Source organism: Vombatus ursinus, unplaced genomic scaffold, assembly GCF_900497805.2.
Source record: "Vombatus ursinus unplaced genomic scaffold, bare-nosed wombat genome assembly UNPS02009062.1, whole genome shotgun sequence".
Classification (NCBI taxonomy): Eukaryota; Metazoa; Chordata; class Mammalia; order Diprotodontia; family Vombatidae; genus Vombatus; species Vombatus ursinus.
Window position 1 is genome coordinate 21,248,930 of NW_020948840.1, and position 24,841 is coordinate 21,273,770.

General features: G+C 41.3%; 1 protein-coding gene across 2 annotated transcripts in view; it reads left to right on the forward strand.

Moving 5' to 3' along the window:
• Window positions 1–24,841, forward strand: part of KIF3C (kinesin family member 3C) — a 63,947-nt gene that overhangs the window by 1,633 nt on the left and 37,473 nt on the right. The gene's annotated exons all lie outside the window — the stretch shown is intronic.

Sequence of the window (24,841 nt, forward strand, 5' to 3'; positions counted from 1 at the left end):
CAGGGGTTCTTAACCCTTCTTGTGTCTTGGATACCTTTAGCAGTCTGGTAAAACCTATGGACTCCTTTTTAAGAATAATGTCTGTTGCCTATATTCATAATTGAAAGAAATGCTAAATTTCAGTTAGAGGTTAGTGAAAATAAAGATGTATTCCCCGCCCCCCAGCCAAGCTCACAAACCCCCTGAAATCTATCCAGGGACCTCAGGTTAAAAACTGCTGATCTGGTCCAACCCTCTCATTTTACAATTGGAAAAACTAAGGCTCAGGAACCTAAAATGACTTGCCCAAGATGACATAGCTAGTTAGTGACTGGGTCTAGGACCCAAGACTCCCAACTCTCAGTTCTTTCGTCATCATTCAGTGACATCCACTTATGGAAAACAGAGATAAAAATTACTCATGGAGGAATACTCACTTCCTTTGGGACCATAGGATAGTGCTTATCAGTAGAATAGGTTGGAAACCCCTCACTTCTTTCTCCTCCCTCTCTCCCTCCCTCCCATGTACTGCTTACTTGGCAGATGCTCCATTAATATACAGATGTTTCCTTACAGGCCCATAAGCTAATGCACAGTTACCCCCAAGGGTTAATCTGACCCTGCTGCCCATGAAGTCAGACACTTTGAAAAGCTAGACAGGATCTTTGACCTCGAAGGGACCCTGACTTCTCTCTCCTGTATCACCTGCAGTGTCTCTCCTCCTTTCTATACAGCTCCGGACCTGATACCCTTTTCTTTCTGAGAAGTAAGCTTCCATGAGGAAAGAGGAATTCCTGAATGCTATGATATGAGGGAAGCCCCACTCTGGGCTGGAATTCCAGGGTACAGTGGGCTGTATCCATGGAAGGAGGGTAAAAGAAGACCTTCAGGTGATGATGACCTGAGAAACAAACCAACTGTCTGAATCCTAAATCTAACCATAAATATCCGGTTCCAAGCCCAGTAAGACCTGGGAGTAAGGGCATAGTAAGGCCTATGCCCTAGGGAGATCATGGATCAGGCTATCAGCCAAGTGAGCAGTCCTCAGCAGGGTGTGTGAGCTTTAAGGTCACACAACAAGGGTCATCGATGAATGGCACCAGCTCTAGGCAATAGCCACAGCAGGCCCCAGACAGAGACAATAAAGAAAGAAAGGCAATGGGGGAATGACAGGAAGAAAAGAAGAGTAAAAGAGGAGAAGTAAGGGGAGATGGACATGTGCATCTGCTGGGGAATAGTAGAGAGTGGATCACCAAAGAATTGGGCAGCTTACTGATGGAGGGGATAGAGCACTGGCCTTGCAGTCAGAATTATCTAAATCCATATCCTGCCTTTGACACTTATTAGCTGTGTGGATCTGGGCAAATCATTCAATCTCTCAGCCTCAGTTTCCTGATCAGTGAAATGGGGATAATAATAGCACCTATATTACAGGGTTGTGGTGAAAATCAAATGAGATAATATTTTTAAAATCCTTTGCAAACCTTAAAGCACTAAATAAATGCTAGCTATTATTGTTCTCGTTGTAGGTACCACCTGGTGTGGCTAGTACCTTTGATTCCTGTAAGAGATGAAGGCAGGGGTGGGGCTGAGGGCTGCCTTAGGAATCCAGAGGCCTTAAGTGCATTTGTTTTTAGGAGGCATCATGATGATTGTCCCTGGATTGTCTTCAGGGTAGCAAGCTCCTGGTGAGGAACTTCCTTTATCAGCTCAGATTACCACCTCCTCTGTAATTTGTAGTCAAGAGAGGTACTTGAGACACTGAGAGGTTAAGTTGTTTGCTCATGTGACAGTATAGTCACATAGCCAACCGTTATGTATCCAAGATCAGACTTGAACCTAGGGCTTTCATATCCACCTATAATTGGGAAGCTTCCTAGGAGCCTGGGATGTTGCACAGAGCAGATCCTGCCCTGGTCAGACCACATCTGGAGTTTTATGTTTAGTTCTGGTTTCTAGGCCTGCTGTTAATACCACACACTCACTTGAGAGGGGAAGAGGGAGCAAGAAAATGGAGAGGGAAGCCAACCCCTAGTTGATAGTGACCAATTTAAACTAATTAGGTTTACTAATTACTAACTAGGTTAGCCTTGTTGCTAAAGTACTGCAAATTCTGCATGTACACCCTAAGGTAATCGTCAGAAGGCAAGGCCCTGGTTGCTCCCACCTTGGTTGTGACTCTGCTGAGCTCCATATTTTAGGATGGACATCGCTAAACAGAAGAGGGAACCAGAATGGTGAAGGGCCTTGTGAAGATCCCTTGAAGGATTTGGGCCTGCAGAGGAGAAGACTTAGGGAAACACTATATTCACACATTTGAAAGCCTGTCATGTGGAAGAGGTATTAAATGTGTTCTTATTAGAGGGCATTCCCAGGAACAATGGGAGGAAGTTGCAGAGACAGATTTAAGCTCGATGTCAGACAAAACTTCCTGACACTTAGAGTTGGCCAAACGTGAAATGGGCTCCCTCTGGAGGTAGTGATATCCCCCTTACTGGAGGTCTTCAAACCAGGGCTGAATGCCCACTCGTCCCCTGTGTTGTAGTGGCAAGTTTGGTCAGGTCTGGGTTAGACTGGATGGCCTCTGAAATCCTCTCCAACTATGAGATTCTCTGACTCTGTGTTCCCTGACCCAAAGTTTTTCACTATTCTCAATTCCATAGTAGGAAACATCAGACATGAATAGGTTGAAACCAATGAAACCCTCACTGATGGTGGTGTGGAATTGTGCTTCTTGGGTGTCTAGGTCCGGTGGACTCCATCATCATCTTCATCATCATCATTATTATTATAATAAGATTTAGATTCTACTTTATTCTCATCCAGATTTAGTCAAGTAGCCTATAGTTACATCAAATCCCATTTACTCTTCATCTGTTTCGAATGAACCATTTGAAACAAACACACAAACAAAATTTTAAATAATTGAACATAAATGCATTAGAACGTGTATAGTCCCTTTTCCAAATAATAACCAGGGATCCTTGTTTGTGTTTGCGCCCCCTCTCTGAAGTCTATTTCTGTATTTTTCCAGATTTTGCCGCTGTGGTTATTGTTATTTGCATAGTTATAGACATGGTGTACATTGTTTTCCCATCTTGCTTTCTTTGAGCTATTGTGCTTTATATATGTCCTCTTGTACTTCTTAATGGCCTATATATTTTATAATTCCTTAAGGAGTGCTAATCTTCCGTTTTCAGCTTGTACCACAATTTGGTCGGCCTTTCTCCAGTTTTCTTTATTTGTTTTCTTTTTTGTTATTATAAATAAAGCTGTTGAACCAGAATTTTTGAACCAGAAGGGACCTTAGACATCATCTAGTCAAATCTCCTCATTTCACAGGTGAGGAAAGTGAGGGAGGCCTGGAGAGAAGGAGTTGATTTGCTCATTGTTGTACAGCTTGTTTGTAACCAAGCTGAGATTAGAATGTAGATATCTCTTTAATTCTCATTCACTGTTGTAGTGTATCCCATCTTGCAAGGCAGAAGGGAGGATATAAGAAGAGTCTCAGCCACTTATTTTGAAATTTGTGGAGACTCGTTCCTTCACTGTGTGCTTCTGGTCTTACACAGTTGAAAACGAAATGGGATAAAATAAAATGCAATGAAATAAAGCCATATATGGCACTGGGGTACCTATTCTTGCCTGTCCTGGCACATTTGGGAACTCAAGACAAGGTACCTTGTCAGTCACTGGTGGAGAAGAAAGATGTATTTATGTTTATGTATTTGTATTTATACAAAGAGCAGTTAGAGCTACCTGCTAGGTTGTTATGAGCAATGGCCTTGGAGAATCCTGTGCAGGGTACAGTACCTCTCACTATCAAAGAAAGGCCTTTCTAGGGAGGCCATAAGGACGGAGATAGCTGGGCTCTAAAGCAGAGGTGCATCAAGAGCTGGGGACAAGTTGGGCCTGTGTACAAGCAGCATTCATCCCTGCTTTGTAGACCTCTGTCCCTTCCTTCCAACCTTGCGAAGGAAATCTTTGTATCCCCAGCACCTAGCATGGTACCTCGTACACAGTCTAGGAATCATGATTATATACCATTTCCATTGTTAGTAAATGATTGGACCCTTTCCATAAGGGATTGTGGAAAGCCAGGCAATTTGGGATAGAGTGGGGTATGAGAAAGAGGGTGTGATTCTTGGAATCTTAGAACTGGAAGGAACCTTAGGTACCATTGGGCCCAGTCTTCTCATTTTAGAGGTGAAAAAACTAAAATTTAAAGAGATTAAAGTGATCAATCACATGACATTGCATGTATAATAGGTATCCTATTTGACTTTTCAATGGTTGGAGGAAGGGCAGGAAGGAGGAAGAGAATTTGAAACTGAAAATAAAAAATTAAAAAAAAAAGATCCCATGATAAGTTAGTGGCAGAGCTAAGACTGAAGCATGGAGTACAGTGAGGGGGAAAAAGCCTGAGTCAAGTTAGAAGACCTAGGTTCAAATCCTAATGATGACTCTACCTGTGTGACCTTGGACAAGTCACTTCATTTATCTGGGTCTCAGTTTGCTCATCTTTAAAATGAGAGGGTTGGACTAGATGGTCTCCAAGGTCCCTTCCAGCTCTGTATCTATGACCCTATGGCTATAGAGCTCTCATTGCCTCATCAAGAACTCTTTCCATGGTGTGGGGTAAGTTTTCTTCCCATCCGTTCTATTGATTCACTGGGTGGCTTACAGTAAGAGCCTTCTCTTCTCCATGCTTCAGGTAATTGTCTGCTTCATGGAGAGGATAGCTCTGACACAGCTCCCCAGGGATGGAGGTGACATCATTGTTACATCTGGGACTTTTAGGTCTATAGCAAAGATGGAGGTGCCCAGGAAGTTTCAGGATGAGAATAATTCTATGTACCGTATCTATGGTTCAAAACCTTCCCCACCTCTTGTCACCCCCTCCCAACTGCACAGAACTAAGAGCTGGACATAGCTTTGTCATTAGTGAATTATGAGAACTAGCTAAATGAGAACTAGAATTAGTGTCAATAGGCCTGGGTTCAAATCCCATCTCTCTACTACTTTCTACCTGTGTGTTTTTGTTGTTGAGTCATTTCAGTCATGTCTGACTCTTCTTGACCCCATTTGGGGTTTTCTTGGCAAAGATACTGAAGTGGTTCACCATTTCCTTCTCTAGCTCATTTTACAGATGAAGAAACTGAGGTAAACAGAGTTAAGTGACTTGCCCAGGGTCACACAGCTAGTAAGTGTCTGAAGCCAGATTTGAACTTGGGAAGATGAATCTTCCTCACTCCAGGTCCAGTACTTTATCCACTGCACCACCTAGGTGCCTGAACTACCTATGTGACCTTGGGGCAAATCACTTAACTGCTTTGAATCTCACTTCGACCGTCTCTAAGTTGAAGGAATGACATTAGATGATTCAGAAGGCCATTTCGCGGTATTGCAAAACCAATTGTATAGCTTGGAGAGATCTGCAGAGTGGGGAGAAAGGGATATGAACGAGGGAATGAGGATGGAGATAATAATGATCTCAGTGTTGGAGCTGCCTTGTTAAATTTGAAATATTAAAACAAACAAACTAGACATGGTAGAGTTGGATGACTTCACATGCAGTCTTTCTTTTCTCCTTTGTATAGAGGAATGCTCATGTTTGTTGACATCTGTGAAGTTCATCGTTGTTGTCATCAAAATAAAAAGGAAAATTTTCAAAATACCAGCCCTACCTACTTTCCAGGGGTATTGTAAGGATCAGATAAGATGATAAATGTGTTTGCACTTTCAAGAAAGTTAAAAGCACCTCATGAATGGAAGGTATTATTAATAGTAGTAGTATCTTCACCATTTTGCCACCCAGGGCTCCCAGGATCCCCAGAATTATGGCTTTGGTCTATCAGGTGTCATCTCAGTGCCCTAGGCTGCCCAATGCCTATGTGTTTTTCAGAGTTCTGAGTCATTGCCACAGGCGTCTGAGACCCAGAGCTTGAGTTTCCTTCCAATCAGGGTTGGGGAACCTGCGGCCTCAAGGCCACATGTGGGAATCCAAAGTTGGATTCAGTCAAAGGGCCACACTTGAGGCCCTAGAGGGCCACATGTAGCCTCGAGGACACAGGTTCCCCACCCTCGAGCTAAGCCCACTCTCTACCCTCAGGCTTATCCTTTCTCTCCCTTCTCTCTTTTCTCTTCTTCTTTTCCATCTCACCACAGCATGTCTTGTGGAGAAGTGTGCTGGCTCTAAGTTCAGAGGAGCTGAGGTCAAATCCCACCTCTAACATTTACTTCTCATGTGCGACTTTAGGCAAGTCGTTTCATATCTCTGGGACTCAGTTTCCTCATCCATCAAATGAGGGAATTGGACTAGATGACCTCTGGTGACCCTTCCAGATCTAGATCCATGGTCTTGCCAGCAGCTAAGCCATAGCCCAGTTCCTTTTCACTCTCTGGCTCCCTCTTTTACCCTTACTCTGCCTGGGACAAGGTTGGTCTTGCCAGATTCTCTCTATCTCTCTGTGTTCCTCATAGTGCCCATGGTGACATGTTTTTGTGTTTTTGTTTGTGTATCTATATGTAGCCTTGGATGCATAGCTTTTCATTAGCCTTAATCATTGCCAACAAGTATTTATTGAGTGTTCCTGGTGCTGTACCTAGGATGAATTGGGAGGCTAATGTAGAATTTAAGAATTTCTTCCTTGCAACCTTATGTTAGAGGTAGGGGTATGCTGGGGGATTGTTAAATTTTCTGTATGAGCATTTAGATCTCAGAAATCAGCAAATCAGAGCTCGTTTTATTGATTTGCTAATTGTCTAGACTTAAGAAAGTGATGGATAAAATATTTATATTGCAGATTAAATTTAAAAGTATGCTTGTGTACATTTTTTTGGGAGAGCCTGTTGTTAAACATAACCAGCGCGCCATTGGTTAGAGCTCAAATTGTTGATTGAAGGGAAGTGCAGCAGGGATAAGAGACTATCAGTAGCTTGCTTGGGACTAGCTGCTCAGTTAGAGGGAGGAAAAGGACATGTTTGTGAGAGGAGAATGCTGAAGATAGTGAAACATGTAGGCTTGAATGGAGGAAGGAGACAAAGGCATAGGAGGCAGAAATCACAGGCGGCATTAGATCCCCAGAGGATCAGGTTGGGAAAAGAGAAGGGAATACTGCATAAAGCCTCAGGCCTCCCACCCCCTTGGGAAGTGGGAGGAAATGGAAGCTCGATCTTGAAGAGGTAACCTAGGAAACAAAAGGAAAAATAAGATGAAAGCAATGCCTCAGAACCTTCGAGAGAAACAGGGTGGTAGACTGTATTAACCTGTCCCCATCCCTATTAAAGGTGCCTCTTCTCCCACCTTCACGAGAAGGCTCAGTCCTTGTCTCTGCACCTTTGATCTCTCTTTACCTTTTCATCCTTTAGGTGGACCATTTCCAAATTTTGCAGCTTCAGTCCTGACCTCTCCCCCGACAGGGGAGGAAACAGTCCTGGATTTGGGGTTAGAGAGACTTAGTTCAATTCCTGGGTCTGTTTCTTAGTACCTGGGATTACCTTTGACAAGTTATATAACAGCTCTGGACTTCGGTATCCTCATTGGTGAAATAAATGAGTTGGACTAGATGGCCTTCAGCTTTCCACATCTCTTCTAGCACTAAATCAACAATACTCTGATTTCTCATTCCCACCTGAGTTTCTAGGTGGCTCAGTGGATAGAGAGAGCACTGTACCTGGAATCAAGAAGACCTGAGCTAAACTCTGGCCTCAGATACTTACTAGCTGTGTGACCCCAGGCAGGTCACTTAAGCTCGTTTTATTTTGCCTCAACTTCCTCATCTGTAAAATGGGGGTAATAATAGCATTTACCTCCCAGGGTTGTAGTGAGGATCAAATGAGATAATAATTGTAAGGTACTTAGCACAGTCCCTGGAACATAGTAAGCACTATAGAAATGTTAGCTATTATTATTATTATTACTACTGTTAATAGTGTTGCCTGCAACTCTGTGTTTCAAGCTGAACTCATCATCTTCCCCCAATCAAAAAAAAAAAAAAACAACCCAAAAACCCCAACTCACTCCAAAACCCCTCCTCTCCTGATTTTCCTGTTTCTATTGACGCTATCAGTTTTCCCTTTGTCATCCAGACTTAAAATGACTGAGTCATCTGTAATTCCTCCCTCTTCCTCCACATATGAATTAATCACGAGGTTCCAATCTCTTGTTTCTTAACTCCCTTTCTGTTCCCACTACTACCACCCTAGTCTAGGACCTCATCTAGTCCAGGCCACTGAATGACTCTTGCTGGTCATGGGGGGGAGTGTTGCTGTTTACAATAGATTTTTGTTGTTCTTGTTGTTCAGTTGTTTCAGTCATGTATGACTCTCTGTGACCCTATTTGGGGTTTTCTTGGCAGAGATACTGGAGTGGTTTGCTATTTCCTTCTCCAGCTCATCTTACAGACGAGGAAACAGAGGCAAACGGGGCTAAGTAACTTGCCCAAAGTTGCCCAGTGTGTGAGGCTGAATTGGAACTCAGGTCTTCCTGACTTCAGGCCTAGCACTCTATCTACTGTGCCACCTTAACAGCCTCCTCCTATCTAGACTCCTAACCTCCAGTTTTGGCTGCCTCCAATCCACCCATCCTACAAGAAGACATCAAACTGATCTTTCCAAATGCTGTTTTTTTTCTGCCACTCCCTTGTTCAAAACCCTTCACTGCCTATTCAGTTCAGTTCTACAGTACTGGTTAGAAGCAGCTAGGAAGCTCATTGGATAGAGTACTAGGCTTGGAATCAGGAAGACATGAGTTTAAATCCAGCTGTAGACACTTCCTAGCTGTGTGACCCTGGGCAAGTCACTAAATCTCTGTTTGCCTCAGTTTGAGAAACCGTAAAATGAGGATAATAACAGCACTTACCTCCAAGGATTGCTGTAAGGATTAAATGAGATAATATTTATGAAGTGTTTAATACAGTGCCTGGCATGTAGTAGTCCCTATATATAAATGCTTATCCTCTTCCTTTCCCTGATTGTTGTGTACTTAATTCAATTTAACAGACCTTTATTAAGCACTTATTGTGGGCAGAGGATAGCTAGGTGGCACAGGGGATAGAGTACTGGGCCTGAAGTCAAGAAGACTCATCTTTCTGAGTTCAAATCTAGTGTCAGACACTTACTAGTTTGTGTAACCCTGGGCAAGTCACTTAACCATATTTGCCTTAGTTTCCTCATCTTTAAAATGACCTGGAGAAGGAAATGGCAAACCACTCTAGTATCTTTGCCAAGAAAACCCCAAGGGGGTCATCAAGTATCAGACATGACTGAAAAACAACATATTGTAGGTAGAAGCACTGTTTGAGGTGATAAAGGTGATAAAAAGATTTAACCAAGGGCATTTGGTCACTCATTTGTGGGAGCTGTAAAAGTGAATGTTAATTATAAGTGTGAATAACACAACCTTCAAATAAACAGCTGACACTGAACTTTTCCAAACAGAACCAGGATGCTTCATTTTGTTTGTGCCATGGGCCCTTTAGTGGTGTGATAAAACCTATGGATCCCTTCTCAAAATAATATATAACTAAAGGAAATGCTAAATTTCAGTTAAAGGTTAGTGAAAATAAATATGTAATTCTTCCCCATCCAAGTTCCCTACCCCCTCCTTCCCTGAAATCTATTGATGGGGCTGTTTGGAGGTCTCTGAGAAGCTATCACAAGAGCGGAAATCATTAGGATATAGGGGGAGGAGCATTGACTCTGCAGTCAAGACATCTGATTCCTCTTTTGAACGTGAGCTCTGCCGCTTACCTTTATCATCTTGGAAAAGTCATTTTCCTTCTCTGGGCCTCTGTTGCTTCCTTTACAAAATAAAGGGGGTTTGGTTTGAATGGTCTAGAGGTCCTTTCCAGCTCTGGATAATAATTAAAGGGGAACAATAATGCACAGTGTACTTGGATGATGGGCTTAATTCTATCTGTTACAACCAGGGGGAAAAGATTAGGAGTCATTATATAATGGTATTGTTCCCTGGAGACATTGGTCCATTGTGCTGGGTTAGCTTAAAAGGCAAAAAGAAAAAAAAAAGCTGAATGTTTTGAAAACCAAAATAGATTAAGATTTTCCTCTCCTTCCTGTGAACCCTGGAATCCAGCATTCTGTCTTCAGCTATCCTTGTACACCCCCAAAAGACAAAATGGAAGCCAACTAAAACAATCCAGGGCAAGGATTGTTAACCTTTTCTTGTGTTAGGACTCCTTTAACAGTCTGGTGAATGTTTTAAATAACTGAAGGAAATGTTAAATTTCAGTTAGAGGTCAGTGAAAATAAATATATAGTTTTCACTCAACTAAGTTTATGAACCCTTGATAAGGGGGCTCAATCAATTACTAAGCATCTATTAAACACCTCCTAGAGAAGCAGTATGGTATAGTGACTCACATGTTGGAGTCATGAGCACCTGGTTCAAATCCTGCCACCGACGCTTATTAGCTGTTTGACCCAGGGCAAGTCGTATAACCTTTGTTTTCTTCAGTTTTCTCATCTGTAAAACATGGGGCTCAGACCTGGTGGCCTCAAAGGTCCCTTCTCTCTCCAAGTCTATGATCCTATAATTATATGGGCCAGTGCTGGAGTTACAGAGACAAAAATGAAACAGTCCTTGTTCTCAAAAAGCTTATATTATAATGGGGGAGACAACCTGTACATATAAAGACAAATACATGACATATAGAAATCAAATGCAAAATTGCCTTGGAGAGGAAGCTCCTGACATCTGGGGCAGGCTGTAAAGATAGAACTTTTTTAAAACAGACCTTTCCACTTACAAAGTGAAGGTTGGGAGGGGATCAGTCAATCAACAAGCATTTATTAAGTACTTACTATGTACTAGGTCTCATGCTAAGTGCTAGAGAAACAAATGTAAAAATAAGATAGTCTTTTCCCTCAAGGAGCTTTTATTCTATTGAAGTCAATAGTATCATGATGGGTATGGGTAATGTATAGCTGCTAGTGCCACCCCTTCCAAGGTTACCTTGTATCTACTTTGTGTATATTTTGTATGCACCCATATAAAGGATAGCTTTTCACCTTCCACATCCATTAACAAGATGCTCTATGTCCTGATACCTTTAATAGGCTGGAATACCTTTTTGAGTTATGGAATCAGTCAGTGGACATAATATGTAAATGTTTATAACCTGAGGGGTGAACTTCTTTAATTGGGTCAAGAAGTGGAGCCAGCACAACAAGTTATCCGCATCTCTGGGAATTTTAACGAGCAGAAGAATTTTAGTAGTTCTTGAATCCAAGAGGTCCAACCCAGCAGTTAAAGACTTTAGTTTAAGGGCAACTAGGTGGCACAGTGGATAGAGCACAGGGCCCTGAAGTCAGGAGGACCTGAGTTCAAATTCGGCCTCAGACCAAACACTTGACACTTACTAGTTGTGTGACCCTAGGCAAGTCACTTAACCCTAATTGACCAAAAAAAAAAAAAAAGACTTTAGTTTGGGAGTCAAAGATTCCACTTTGATTCCACTCTGAGAGGGAAACAACCTTAGTAAGGGGAGGAGTAGGAGAGAGTTTTTTCTCTCTCCTTCTATTCCCCTCAATCCATTGACCATGTTATTTAAGAGAATGGACTAGAAGCTGACAATATACCCATCTGGGAGCAGAGAAAGATATATTGAAGGCAAACATTGGTAAATATAGATCCAGAATGGTAGCTACCTAAGGGAGAAGCAGTTTCAAGGAGTGTGGTACCTTGTGTAAAGAATGGTGGCCATGGACTCTACAAAGGCACAAAAACAAGTTATACCTATGGAGAAGTTCGTGAAGACTTCACAAAGAAAGGAAAGAACTTCCAATGCTAGGATTTACAAGGCGCCTTTGCTGCATGTGTTCCCTATGTGTGTGATTCACTATCTTCTAAGTTCCTTTAAGCCCCTTTTCCCAGGAAATGTGTGGGGCAAGAGCATGCCCCAGGTTTGGGGGGGAATATTTTGTTCCAACTGTTCTTACTATACCATCTAAGTAAATACATTAGCTAAAAGCTAATTGAAGCTACTATTTGATTGTCATTGGGAGGTAACCTAGTGGGGGGGGCTCATGAACAACAACACTAGAAACCTCAACACCTTAAAGTTACCCTGGAACCTAGAGTAGAACTATTAAGCTACTCTCTGGGGATCCAGCCTACCAATTTTTTTTTTTAGGCAATTGGGGTTAAATGACTTGTCCAGAATCACACAGCTAGTAAGTGTCAAGTGTCTGGTCTAAGGCCGGATTTGAACTCAGGTCCTCATGACTTCAGGGCTGGTGCTCTATCCACTGCACCACGTAGCTGCCCCCCAGCCTACCAATCTGAGTGGGAATTAGGAAAGCAGCCTCAGAAAGGGTGCTATACCTCTACATAGTGCTATACCATGTTGTCTCCCCCATTAAAATGTAATGTCCTTGAGGTGAGAACTGTTTTGCTTTTGTCTTTACCTCTCCAGTGCTTAGCACAATGCCTGGAAGATAGTAGGCACTTAAATACTTATTGATGACTGATTGATATCCTGGAGTGCTGGAAAGAGGAAACTTCTTACAGTTTAAAATGTATGGTTTGGCAACAAATATCAGCCATACAACTTTCAGTAAACTTATCGAATTCATTATTCCCAAGATGCAGCTTGGCATAGTGAAAGGAGTGTTAGATTTGGAAGTAGCTGTCTTGGGTTTGAGTCCTGACTGTACTCCCTACTAACTGCAGGGCAGTGGGCAAGTCACTTAGCCTTCTTTGAGCCTCAGTTTTGTAATCTGCAAAATTGGGAGAGTAAATATTCCCACAGTAAATTAGTTACTAAGATGGGAAATTTTATGCTAATGAATATTAATTATGGAGACGGGAACAGAAACTAGGAAGAATAGGATTGAGAATGGAGGGGAGGGAAGTATACAAAGGTTTTAAGAAGTCAGGCCTTTAGGAGCAAAAATGTTGTGGAGGGACCTTAGAAATCATTAAGACCAGCTGTTCTCAAAGTGTGATGGACCCTTGAAGCTGAAAACTACTTTCATGATAATATTAAGATGTTTTTTGCCAAAATGCACCTCCCTTTTCTAACTACATATCTGTGTGAGACTGAATTCTCTTCATATCTTTCAACCAAACAACATATCACAACAGATTGAATGTAGAAGCAGATATGAGAATCCACCCATCTTCTATTAAGCCAGACATTGAAGAAATTTGCAAAAAGGATATAAAATAATGCCGCTCTTCTCACAAATTTTTTTTGTTTTGGAAAATATAGCAATTTTCCATAAAATATGTTATTTATGTTAATGTAATAGGTTTACTCTTGATCTTTTATATGAATAAATAAATATTCATATAAACAAACCAAGTAATTTTATGGATATGATAAATATCAATACATACAATCCACAGAAACAAGAGCTCTTTAGGATCCTCAATAATTTTTAAGAGTATAAAACGTTCTCAGACCAAAAAGTTAGAGAACTACTGACCAGCCATCTCATTTTATAGATGATGATGAGGCCCAGAGGAATTATAGGACTTGCCCAAAGTCACACAGATAGAGCTTGGATTAGAGGTCCTCTGACTCCAAATACAACAAAACTCCCAGGTCCATTGTTAGGAGGGCCCTAAACATACTTTATTCTATTTCTCTCATTAGTTCTTCTGCTTCTATCCCCAGCCTAAGGTAGTACTCTCCATAAATCCTTCTAATTACTGAGATAAACAAACTCCTTGTCTCTGCTTCTTCTAATTGGCAGACTCATTTCAGACAGCATGGTGTCCCAGGTCTGGTTCTCCTAAGCTTCTGTCTCTTCTCTGGCTCCAGATTTCATAGAAGGCTCTGTCAGTGTCTTATATCTTACTGCCCTGAGAGTTCACCCATCCAATTGAATCCAGTCCAACCCAACCCAATCCAATCAAACAAGCATTTACTAAGGGCCTGCTCTATGCCAGGCAGTCTGCTGAGCACTGAGGATTTAATGACAAAAGTGAAATGGTCCCTACCTTTAAAGAATTTACATTCTATATTTGTTGTTCAGTCATTTTTTCAGTCATATCTGACTCTTCATGACCCCATTTGGGGTTTTCTTGGCAAAGATATTGGGATGGTTTGCCATTTTCTTATCTAGCTAATTTTACAAACAAAGAAACTGAAGCAAACAGGATTAAGTGACTTGCCCAGGGTGACACAGCTAGTAAATGTCAGAGGCCAGATTTGAACTCAGGAAGATGACTCTAGGCCCAGTGCTCTATCTACTGTGCCATCTAGCTGCCCTTATGTTCTACTAGTAGAACTTATCTCCCCATTCCTTCTACTCATTGTTTTCTCATCTCCAGACACACTGGGCTCAAAGCCTTTCTTTTTCTTTTTTTTTTTTTTTCACTTAGGCAGTTGGGGTTAAGTGACTTGCCCAGGGTCACACAGCTAGTAAATGTCAAGGGTTTGGTCTGAGGCCAGATTTGAACTCAGGTACTCCTGATTTCAGGGCCGGTGCTCTATCCACTGCACCACCTAGCTGCCCCCAAAGTCTTTCTTTTACCCTCTTGTTTAGGGGCTTTTCTATCCTAAAGTCTGAGCACTATTTATCCTTGTTTCCCCAGGATCCCTTTTCTTACTTAACACTCACCTCCAGGTAACTAACACATACAAACATATTGATTTGCAGAGTGTCTTCAGGTCAACAAGAACACAAACTGCCTAAGAGGAATACAGTCATCAAGGCCCAGTTTCCAAATGCCCCACACCTCTGCCTGCTGCCCTCTCTGGCTTCCTTTAAGTACCAACTAAAATCTCTTCTTTTACTGGAAGCCTTTTCCAACCCCTTAAGTCCAACTCCTTCTCTCTGTTAATTATTTCCTGTTTATCCTGTATATAGTTTGTACATATTTGCTTTCATGTTATTTCCCTGATTAGATTGTAAGCTCTTTGAGGGCAGAGACTATTTTTTGCCTCTTTTATATCCCTAGCACTTAGCAAAGTGCCTGGTACATATTAGGTGCGTAATAAATGTTTATTAATTGATTGATTATATTTGAGCAATCAATTTTATACCTGCTCAGGATTCAGCATCAGGTTCTCCATCTGTAAAATGGGAATGATAATTGCATCCACCTCCCAGGATTGTTGTGAGAATAAAATGAGATAATGGATGAAAAGTGCTTTGCAAACCTTAAAGGAAATTATATAAATGTGAACTGCTAATACTGTTACTACCACCACTACCACTATCTTGTCCAATCCTCTCATATACAGATGAGGATTAGGCTGCCAGGTAGAGCCATAATGGATAGAGTGTTAGACTTGGAGTCAGGAAAACATGGATTCAAATCCTGCCCTAGATATTTATTTACTGCGTGATCCTAGACAAGTCATTTAACTTGTCTCAGCCTCAGTTTCTTCAACTGTAAAATGGAGGTAGCAAAGTACCCACCTCCCAGGGCAAATCACTTAACCTCTCTTGGCCTCAATTTCCTCATCTGTAAAATGGACATAATAAAAGTATTCACCTCTTAGGACTGATATGAGTTTCAAATGAGATAATCTGTAAAGCGTTTTGAAACCTTAAAAAACTATGTAAATATGAACTGTTTTGAGGACACTGAAGCCCAGGAAGGGAAAGGGACTTATCCAAAGCCATATGGCAGATTGGCTTGATCAACCTTTCATCTAGCAGCATAGTTCCTTTTTAATCCTTCATGTGATTCACTTGGTGTAGTAAGTGCATTATTTATCATATTGCTTTTAGTTATTTCCAGCTCCTGACTATTCCAATAATAGATGAATTGGCAATGATAATGCACTTATTGTACTCTGAGTACAGGGACCGAAGGGATCTGGCAGATAGCCGTGAATAGGTCAGTCTGTGGTCTAGCCAGCCAGGCCTGGCAAGCTTCATGTGCCTACGTCTGGAGCCAATAGGGCTTAGGGGCAGCAGAACCAGGGTAGAAAATCATAGATCAGAGGAGGAAATAGTTCTTCTTTAAAGTCCCCATAGCACTTGGTTTAGCAGAGAGAAGTATATCTCTCTGACGATGGAGCTAGGAGAGGACAATCTCTGGGCTAGAGCATTCCAAAAGCATCCTGGATTTATTCCAATCAGTGTAATTAGATTCTTTGATTTCCAGCAGAATCTGAATCTCTGAGCATTCACTGGATGTATCTATTCACCCAGAGAATCAATTTTCACCCACTGTTGTCCATTTTGTTCTCTCTTGTTGGAGTTGGGGTGGGGGGTGGGGTCCATCCTCTTTGTACTCAGCAGAACAGCATGATTTGCCCAGTAAAGATGTTTCTGCTTTCTTCTGCTCCAGATAACAGTCTACAGCCTCTCCCCCTTCCCAGCTTCCATGGCTAGGGAGCCAGAGACAGGACTGTGTAGGATGTGCTTGGCTAATAGACCTCACTGGGAGCTCTTCTCTCCTGAGATACTTAGCTCATTTCTGCCCTTCTGAAGCTAGGAAAGGATGATGCAAAATCCCAGCTTATGATCTCATCCCAGGCATCCCCCCCCCATTCAAACATGTATTTATCAAAACATTGGGTTCATGTGGCTAAGGGAATGGGCAGTGGATGTCGTTTATTTAGAATTTCATTAAATTCCATAAGTTGAGATGTTAAGGAAAGAAGTTACTAGGGAGTTATTATGGCATTTAGAGGAAATTATTTCAAGACAAGAAATGAAAAGTATAGACAAACAAACAGTTCTATGGATGAAGAAGTATGAATAAGAGTGTTATTCCAAGCATTGGTATAAGAGTAACATTGGCAAGTCACTTAACCTTTCTAAATCCTCATCTGTAAAATTAGGGGCTTGAACTAGGATGCCTAAGACCATTTGAGGGCTAAAATTTGATGTGACCAGCTAGAGTCAAGAGAATCTGATTTCAAATCTGGCCTCAGACACTTACTGGCTGTATGAACCTGGGCAAGTCATTTAACCCTAATTGCCTCAAAAAATTTTTTTTGATGTGACTATAATTCAAGTTATTTATTTATTTTGGGGGGGTGAGGCAATTGGGGTTAAGTGACTTGCCCAGGGTCACACAGCTAGTGAGTGTTATGTGTCTGAGGTTGGATTATGAACTCAAGTCCTCCTGACTCCAGGGCCAATGCTCTATCCACTGCGCCACCTAGCTGCCCCTATAATTCAATTTAGAAGCAGCACAAATGCCTCAAAAAATAGGCTAGAAATAGTGGGAAAACAATGTGGTACAGTAAAAACAGCACTAGACTGGAAATCAGGAGAACTGAGGCCCAGTTCAGCCACTAACTAGCTGTGTGACTTTTGGCAAGTCATTTACCTCTCTGGACCTCAGTTTCCTTATCTGTAAAATGAGAGAATTGGACTAGATCATCTCAAAGGTCCCTTCTGGCTCAAACCTTCTGTTGTCCTTCTGACTAATGTCTGTGACTCTGGCACGGGGGAAACGTTTTAAGATAGAACCACAAATGAAAAAAAGGCCTGAAGGATGAGGCAGAAAGGTAAGGCTTACAAACAAACCATTATCCACTAGGCTCTTACTTCTCCACTGGCAGGAAGAGAGGAGAGTTTTTCTTCCCATTTTGATTCGGAGGAAATTGAGGCGGGTGAGATATTGAGTCTTCTGGCAGTTCCAAGTATGTCAAAACTGGGACTTGAGTCCAGATCACCTGACTCTCAGTCTCATGCTCTCTTCACCCTGACAATATTTCTTCACTGGTGAGACATTTTTGTCTCATGGAATAGAGAGTGATCCCTGCTGTGCTTTTAACCTGAGCCTTCGGACAGAAGGCTAAATCTGATCCTGACTTATATTCCCCAGGGCCCAAGTTCATTGTTTTCCTGTGTATCTGTTTCTTTCTTTTCCTTTCCATCTCTCGAATCCTCAGTCTCAGAAAAGCTATAGAGGGAGAAATAATAATAACTGATATTTATTTGGCACTTAAAGTTTGTAAATCACCTTGCATGTATTATCTCATTTACTCCTCATAACCCACTGTGAAGCAGATACTGCTAACTCCATTTTACGGATGAGGAAACTGAAGCTCAGAAACGTTCAATGACCTGCCCACGGTCATAAAGCTACTCTGGGGCTGGCACTCTAAGCTGTCTGCCGTGCTACCTCTCACCCTGTGATGGTGTGAGTAACTGAGATTCCAAATAGAAGGAACCAAGGCTGGAAATGAGCTAGACTTTATAAGGCTTTTGGATTTAGTGCCTATTTGTTATTTGTTGTTTTGTTTTGTTTTGAATGAATGAAGAGTGTTAAACTAGCATGCTTCTTTTTCCATCAGATCCTGGGGTTGCAGTTCAAGAACATTCAGGTTGAAAAACAAACCCCCGGTCTCTTGCTCCCTGTATCCCATTAGCTATTATAGAATCAGACTTTTAGAATTGAAAAAGGGATCTTAGAAATCTACCCCCTCATGCTTTACAGATGAGGAAACTGAGGCATGGGGAGAATTAAGCTCCACAGCCCTTTTCATTCCAGATCCAGGTATTTTGTCACACAGTTGAATGCAGGCCCCTTGAGTTCCAATCCAATCATGAGATCCTGGGTCTAGAACTGGAAGGGATTTTGGAGGCTGTCTAACCCAACTCTCTCATTTTACAGGTAAAACTGAATCGAGGTGAAGTGAATTACCCAAGGTCTTACAAGCAGTTAGCATCTGAGGCAGAATTTTGAGAGATTTTCTCTTTATGTGATCTTACCTAGTATTAGTTTCTTGTTTCAGACTGCCCTCTGGTTGAGGCCTTTGAACTTGTGTCATTCCAGGAACCATCCTGAGAGCCACCCAATAACCCTCAGCAACACTCTCCCTGTCTGCTTTAGATTTTTAGATTTTTTTTCCTAGAATCCTTCTACTTGTTGTTTTGTTTGTTTGTTTTTTGCCAGACCGATGAGTTAATTGTCAGAGAACTTTCCATTCAGAAACTTCCTGTACTGTGAAGGTCAGCATCTCCTCTGCTCAGTATTAGAGAATTGTCAATTGCCTCTAGGATAAAAAAAAATTTTTTTTTTCCTTTGGCATTTAAAGCTATTCACCACCTAGTCCCATGCTATCTTTTCAGTCCCCTTCCAGTTGTACCTAATTCAGTCAAACTGGCCTTCTTACGGTTCTCCTCATACACAACATTCCATCTCCCATTTTCATGCCTTGCTTTGGCTGTCCCTCATGGCGCAAAGACAGCCTTCTCATCTCAGCCTCATAGAATCCTTTGTTTCCTTGAGATTTCAATCAAGTACCATCTTGTCCATGAAACCTTTCTTGAAGCCTTCCCCTCCTCCCCACCCCCACTTCCTTCCTTCCCCACCCCCTTCCATCATCAAAACATCGTATTTTTTTTAGATGTATTCTGCATATACTTATATATGTACATATTATCTCCCACATGAGAATGTAAGCTCCTTGAAGGCAGGAACTGTTTAATTTCTCTTGGTATTCCCAGCACTAGGGGATAGTGCTAGGTAGTGCAGTGCCTAAGGACACTGAAATGTTAAGTGAACTATTCCTGGTCACACAGGTAATACGAATGAGAAGTAGAGCTTGAGTTCCCTGATTCCTATGCACTTTATCCATGATGCCATACTGCTCATATACGTTTTTTATCTCTTCACTTCTCTCCCTTCTCTTCCACTTTTTCTCTTCTCCCTTCTTGAATCTCTCTCCTTTTTCTCTCCCTAATTCCCTTTCTCCACCCCATCTTTTTTACTCTCTCTCCTTTCTCTCTTTCTACCCCTTTTCCTTCACTCCCTCTCCTTTTCTCCCTTTCTCCTTTCTTTACTCTCCCACTCTGTCCTTCTTCCCTTCCTCCCTCTATGCCTCTTTCCTCTCTCTCTAAATTCATGTTATTTGTACAGAATTAAGTTCATTCTGGTGGAGATGTGACCCTCTTTCAATTCAGCACTGTTGATAAATGTGTTGATTTTTGCCGAATACCTTGGTTACTGGCATAGTTGATTAGGCAAACTAATTAGAATGCTAATCCCCTGTAGCTGGAGCTACAAGGTGTGAATCAATCTGAGATTCTGTAAGAATCCTAAATTTAGGATTTTCATCTGTATCTACCAGAGCTTCTAATTCTGAAGGTTTGAAACCAATGTTTAGAGTAGTAGATGGGCATGTTAAGAATATTAATGATTTGTCCAAAGATGCCATCATCCCCAAACTAATTCTGGCTACTCTGGTACATTATTATTTTTTCCTTTCTTTTTTTTTTTTTTTGCTTCAGGGGAAGTTGCTGGTGTCATGACTCTGGGCTCTGGCTAAGCTAGGAAATGATTTCAATGACTACATAATTATTTGAGAAGCAGAAGGTCAAGAGTGGAGGGTAGTTTCCACCAGTTTTCTTACAGCTGCCCCACGAGTGACCTCAGCACCGAGCTCTTACCTCTTAGTTATTTCTTGCCCTCTCGAGGGACAGATGCAGAGTACCCCCAAACTTCACCATCTCTTTCTGTCCATACCCGGCAGCTTCCTGCTAGCTTTTTAATCATGCTGCAGTCCTTTAGAACCCTGTCATATCCATAGCCTCCTCCCACCTGTCCCCTTTTGCCAGGAGACAAAGGGAGCATTGACTTAAAGAAATGAAGGCAGTGGATATCTTTTTCCAAGAAACTAAGCACTTAAGATTTCCAGCTCTCTCTCTGAACAATACTCTCCTCTAATTCCCACTCCTACTCCCAAGCTGGAGGCATGGTCAGAACAGATGGCCTGTTGACCGCCATCCTCCCTTTCTCCTGTGTATACCATGGTCTAAGGATATAAACCTTTGAAGAGGAGGAGGAGGTCAAGTCATTTGCACATATTAATTATTAACGATGTGAAATAGTTTTGTGCAAGGGAAGGAAGATGTAAGAAATGTTATACGGGGTTAGTTAGTTTCATCTTCCACTCAGCCCAATACTCTGTCTGGTGGGGGCACAAAGGGATAGTCTGTGGAAGGGATTATATACTGTCCATGATGTTACCCTGGCCAAAGAATTAGTCGCTGAGTGACCAGTCTCCTGGTAATGAGTCTCTTTGTGCTTAGCTAGGCTGATCCCCAGTTAGTAGTCCCAGAATATCTCCAGGATTATACTCATGATATTGTCTTAGAAGATTAGGTATTACCCTGCCCCTTCCCCTCAGCATCCCAAACTTCCCTTAGTAGCTTGAGGGTGAATTTCTTTAAATATTTATTTACTGAATGCATTTATATTGTGACTGAACTCAGTGCTACCTCTTAGACTAACAAATCCCAGAAGTTTGCTACCTGCCAAATAAAATAGCATCGCCTTTTGTTTGTCCTACATTTCCTTCTTTAAAACTTCAGGGGGAGTCACTAGGTGGTATAGTAGGTAGAGCACTAGGCCTGAAGTCAGAAAAACCAGAAAGACCAGAGTTCAAATTTGACCTCAGACACTTGCTAGCAGTGTAACCCTGGGCAAGTCAGTTAGGGGCAGCTAGGTGATGCAGTGGATAGAGCACCGGCCCTGGAATCAGGAGGACCTGAGTTCAAATTCAGCCTCAGACACATGATACTCACTAGCTGTGTGACCCTGGGCAAGTCACTTAACCCCATTGCCTAGCCAAAAACAAAACAAAACAAAAAGCTTCAGGGGGACTTCCCCAATTTTCATGTTCAAAAATTTTATGAGAATGCCCATTTTTACCTTGCCCGTGCTATGTCTGATTCGATAGACTACAGTCCCTTCTAGTTTCCACACTTGGTGAAATCACAGATGTCCTTGACATGTTGATCCCCTTTTGGCCCTTTCTTTCTAGACCAAAGAGGTCTATCATTTATGGTCAGTCGCCTGTGCTGCCACCTTGATCATTTTAGTTGCTCTTTCCATTTTGCCTGTTTTAGTAATAACAGCTGACATTTATAGAGCATATTTAAGTTTGTAAAGTACTTTACACATATGTGGTAGTCAAATGTGATAATATATGCACTTTGTAAAACTTTAAGCTCTATAGAAGTATATGAACTATTATTATCTCATTTAAATCTCACAACAAGTCTGTGAACTATTATCTCCATTTTATGTATGAGAAAACCTTTTCTCAGGGAGATTAGATGATCTGCCCATTGTTACAGAACTAGTAAATATCGGAGGATTTTATATTTGATACTAGAGCTAAGGAGCCACTAGAGTTTATTGAGGAGGGGGATGACATGGGCAAAGCTATGCTTTAGGAAAACCATTTTGGTGACTTTGTGGAAAATGTATTGCAGTGAATAAAGACTTGAGGCAGGGAAGAGAATAGGAGGCTGTTGCAGTAATCCAGATCAGAGGTGATGAGGGCCATGTGTGTGGAGAGAAGGAGACATAGTGAAGATATGTTGTGGAGATATAGAGGATAAAATTGGGTAACAGATTGGATATGTGGGATGACTGAAAATGAGGAATCAAGGATGGCACTGAAGTTGTGATCTTGGGTAATGAGGATAGTGGTGATCTCAATAGTAAAGAGAAATCCAAAAGAGGAGTAGGTTTGGGGAAAAAGATAATTAGTTCTGTTTCACACATGTTGACTTTGAGATGCTTAACCAAACATCCAGTGTGAAATGGCCAATAGGCAGTTGCAGCTCAGGAGTGAGACTAGGGTAAAATATGTAGATCTGGGATTTGCATAAAGATGGCAGTTGAACACATGGGAACTGATGAGATCACCAAGTAAGAGAGCGTTGGAAGAAAAGAAAAGAGAGCCTAGGACAGAGACATGGGGGACACCTACGGTTAGTAGGTATAATATGACTAAAGAGCCACAGAAAAGGAATAGTCAAGCAGAAAGGAGAAGAACCAAAAGTGAGCAGTATCACAAAAGCTCAGAGAAGAGAGAGTATCTAGGAGTGGTCAACAGTGTCACGTGTTACAGAGATGGAAAGCAGCATGAGAACTGAGAGAAGGCCATTCGATTTGGTAATTAAAAAATTATTGGCAGCTTTAGATAGGTTAGTTTCAGTTGAGTGATGAAGCTGGAAGCCAGAGTGCAGAGAGTTTATAAGAAGGTAAGGGTAGAGGAAGTGAAGGAACCATGTACAGACAGCTTTTTCACAGTTTAGCTGACAAGGGGAGGAAAGATACAAAATAATAAGCTGATGGGAATGGTAGGATCCTGGGAAGGTTTCTGGTTTTGTTTTTTAATGATGAAGGATTCGTGAGTGTGTTTGCAGGCAGCAAATGAGATTCAAATAGATAATAAGAGATTGAAAATTAAACAAAGAGAAGATGATAATGGGGATAATCTTCTGGAGAAGACAGGAACAGATGAGATGGGGTTCCAGTTCAAACATTTCCTCATTTTGTGACAATGGGCAAATTCAACCTTTGAGAGCCTGTTTTCCCCATTAATAGAATGGGGATGATTCTACTTCCACTACCTAAGCCTGTTATAAGTAAAGTGCTACATAAATGTGAGCTATTGTTAATATGTTATTAGTAATGAGGACTTGTACAACAATGATGAAATAAAGAGGTGAAGAGATGTAAATAAGAAATTTGATAAAGGTCAACAGGAAAAGATTTCATGCTTGGCTTAATATAGCAAATAAAGGAGATAGATGGGCCAATTAAAAATAGTTAACATTTATGTCATGCTTTAAGGTTGCAAAAGGACTTTACATATATTATTTTGTTTGATCTTCACAACAAGTCAATGAGGAAGGAGCTATTACTGTTCCCATTTTCCTGATGAGGAAACTGAGGCTGAGAGAGGTTAAGTGACTTACCCAGAGTCACAGAGCTGGTAAGTATCTGAAGAGAAATATGAACCTAGGTCTTCCTGACTCCAAGACAACCTCTGTATCCATTATGCCACAAAGCCTCCTTAAGGGTAACCTAGGTTCAAGGTTCAGTTCTAACACTTTGCGTTGGATGACTATGGGCAAATCATTTAACATTTGGAGTCTCTATTTTCTCATCTGGAAAACATGACAATATGACCTACACTCCCTATGTCATATGGTTGTTGTGAGGAAAGAGTTTTGTGAAAACTTCATGCGCTATAGAAATAGGAGTTGTTACTATTTCCAACAATCTTTCAACATGTGTAGGGTTTTTTTGGCTTCAGAGATGTGGTATCTTCAAGGAACAATACAGAAAATTTAAAAAATAATAACAACAACAATAATAACTGGCATTTCAAAACTATTGATTCTAGAATCGCAAGATTTTATAGCTAGAAGGAAGCTAAATAACCATCTAGCCTGACCCACATTCAAAATGGAAACCCTCCTATAACATACCCAACAAGTGGTCATCCAGCCTTCCAGTAGGAAAAATCCACCACCTCTCTAAGCCAACCATCTCACTTTGGGATTCTTTAATTGTTAGGAAGTCTGTCCTGATATCTAGCCTAAATTAGATTGATTCTTTGTAGTTTCTATTTGTCATTACTGGTTCTTCCCTCTGAGGTCAAACAAAACTGATCTCGTGTTTCTACATGACAGCCCTTCAAATTCTTGAACATTACTATTATGACTCTCCTGAGTTTTATCTTTTCCAGGCTAAGTTATCAACGGTTACTAGAACTAATACTCCACATGTGTTCTGATCAAGACCAAGTATAAAGGGGCTATCCCTTCCTTATTCCTGGAAGCCATGCCTCTCAATTAAGTCCAAGACCACATTACCTTACTTAGCTGCCACATCACATTGTTGGCTCATACTGAACTCATGTTCCACTAAACCTCCCCAGATATTTTTATTTGATTTTATTTTTAGAATTTTTTGTTTTCAGTTCCAAATTCTCTCCCTCTCTCCACCCCTCCCCCAACCATTGAGAAGGAAATCAATATGACACCATTATATATGGTAAATATGTAAAACATATTTTCACATTACCCATGTTGCAAAAGAAGGGAGGAAGGAAGGGAGGAAGGAAAGAAAGAAAGAAAGAAAGAAAGAAAGAAAGAAAGAAAGAAAGAA